A 2,963-nucleotide genomic window follows, 5' to 3' on the forward strand; every position below is an offset into this window, starting at 1 on the left:
GAGCCGAGAAATGGAAGATATGGGATCAAGGGAAGAATTATCTTCAAGATAGGAACTGCTGGCTCAAACGTATGTATTAATGGGAATGAAATGACAGAGGGAGATTCTGGTGCTAATAAAAGGAAATATTCTGTTTTAGTGTTCACTGTGAGTTCAACCTAAGCTGCATTTCTGGTCAGTATATACTCTTCATGCATTATCCAATTTCATTCATTAAAAAATTAGACTCAGCCTACAGATTTTACTAACCCTGTTTTATAAATGCAAAAATTAAATCTGAGAATTATTAATTATTTATTACACACATAGTCATTCTTAAAATATTACTGAATTTATATTATATTATAGGTAATATGTTTAGTAATTAGCGTTCTAAGAATGAATATTGTACAAAAAGAAATGAATCTAGGAATTTAACACTAGGTCAATCTGTTGCCAAATTTTATGATGTTTTCCTGATATCATACTCCAAAGCATTCATCCCAGTTTGGCTGAGACAATTTTAATTATAGACTACTAGCCCAACATAATTGTTAGTGACACACAGTACCTCTGAGTTATGCCTGTACAGCTATTGTGAAAAACAGTATGGTCGTTCCTGAAAATATTAAAAATTAAACCACTATACAATCCAGCAATCCCACTACTGGATGTATATCCAACAAAAACGAAATCAGTATGCCAAAGAGATATCTGCAGTCCCACATTCATTGCAGCATTCACAAAAGTCAACATATGGAAGTATCCATCAACAAGTGAATGGACAAAAACGTGATACGTGTACACAGTGGAACACAATTCAGCCTTTAAAAAGATGGAAATTCTGTTGTTTGTGACAACATGGACAATCCTGGGGGTATTATATCAAACGAAATAAGCTAGACACGGAAAAACAAATACCACATAAGCTCACTTATAAGTGGAATCTAAAAAAGTTAAACTCCTGGAGGCAGAGAGTAGAATTGTGGCGTGTTAGGGGTGGGAGTAGTGATGGTAACCGGGAGTTGGGGAGATGGCCAGAGGATACAAAATTTTCATTAGATAGGAGGAATAAGTTCAAGAAATATGTTATGGAACATATTGAGTACAGTTAATAACAATGTACTGTATTTTTGAAAATTGCTGACAGTAGACTTTAAGAGTTCTCACCATTAAAAAAAAAAAAGTATTTTAGGTAATACATATGTTAATTACCTCGATTTAGCCATTCCACAATGTATGGTAGAATGTCATTGAATTGCTTACCAGGAACTTTATGAGTCAGATTAATCCTCTAATGTCATTAGCCATTAAAATTTAATCTTATATGACTGGTTATTAGTATTGAACAGTTTGCATTATTGGCTATTAGTTGTCTGTTGATTTCATTTGCTATTTTCTACTAGGCTGTTGTTTTTTACTTGTTGTAGGAGCCCATGATACATTATGAAAATTAATTTGCTATTTGTTATATATGTTATATGTATTACATGTATGCTAGAAATATTTTATCTCAGTCCTTTTCTTATATCAAAAATATTTTTGTTTTATCCTTATGAAACTATTTAATAGTTATATAGTTATATCTGTCAAAGCTCTCTTGGTAACATATTTGGAAAATATTCTCCTACATTTTCTTGAAAGGCCTGTAGTTATATAATCTGTCTGGACTTTATTATATGGAATGAAGTAGGAATGTAACATAGTATTTTCCCCATATATAATTGATTGCTTAAAAATTTTTATTTAAATACTCCCATTTGTAGCATTTGTTTCTGGATATTTTGTTTCATTTTGTTTTTTAATTTCTCTATGAGCTCTGAATTATTAAAAATGCTGTTGTCTTATGATATGTTTTTGTCCCTTTCAGGCCAAGATATTATAGTTCTGTCTTTCAAAGTGTTCATTTTTATATAATGTAAACTATAAATCATCTATTCAGATTATATTTAAATACCATCTTGGTATATTGCTAAAAATTACATAAAATTTATAGATTAGTTTGAGTCCTTAGTCCAGAAACATGGGACATGTCTGCATTTATACAGATACAATTTTATTTTTCAGTAAATTGTGTTTCTTAGCATAGTCCCATCAGTGTTTGAATGATTTCTTATTTTCTAAAACAAAATCTTCCAACTCACTTCCTGTTTTCTTGCCTCAGATCTACAATCAGAGATTTCACTAAGGATCTTGATCTTTTTTTAGGAGGTAATGCCATTTAGAAACCTATGTCTGAGCACTAGTGGCTCTCAGTGAATGTACTGTGGCTCTCCTAGTAGAGGGGAGGAAAGCTCTATGGTGGAGGCATATATTAATCCAGGCAACAGGTTCTTGATTAAGCCCACTTCTCTTTAAGATTAAACCAGTACTTATTAATTTTATCCTTTTAAAAATGTATTTTTGCTATCATTTCCAGTTTTTAATTAGCTAAGTTGTGCATTTTTCAGTGTTTATGGATTTCAGCCAAACTTTTGCCAAAATTCTGGGAGACTCAATTTTTGTCACATATTAGGATAATTATCTACTGAACATGTATTTATATCAATGCTAGTTAATATTTGCTGAGTGCAAACAACTTGAAAGTAGAATATTAATTTTTTAGGCAAAGATTTTATTTCCTTTTACACCTAAGAACATTTATCAATAAATGCACCTACTTATCTTTTACCTTTGATGTACTCACACATCACAGATTTTGGGGTTTCTTTTGATGTCCTTAAATTCTTGTTTTGTCTAATTTCAAGTATGTAACTGACTTGCCACACTTTTAAGGTTTCTTATGCATTCACTCCTCATAACCTTCCATGTAATATGGTTGCTTTCCTTTGAAGTAATATTTTAATATTCACAAAAGTTTAAGTGTTGTTACTAGTGCAAGGATGTAAGAACTTCTGCTCTTTGAACTTAATATTTGAAAAACACCACAAAAGCATTTATGAAAGCGACATTTTAGGATTGTAACTTGGTTAAAATACTCAGTC

This window comes from Saimiri boliviensis, chromosome 10 (assembly GCF_048565385.1).
Source record: "Saimiri boliviensis isolate mSaiBol1 chromosome 10, mSaiBol1.pri, whole genome shotgun sequence".
Taxonomy (NCBI): Eukaryota; Metazoa; Chordata; class Mammalia; order Primates; family Cebidae; genus Saimiri; species Saimiri boliviensis.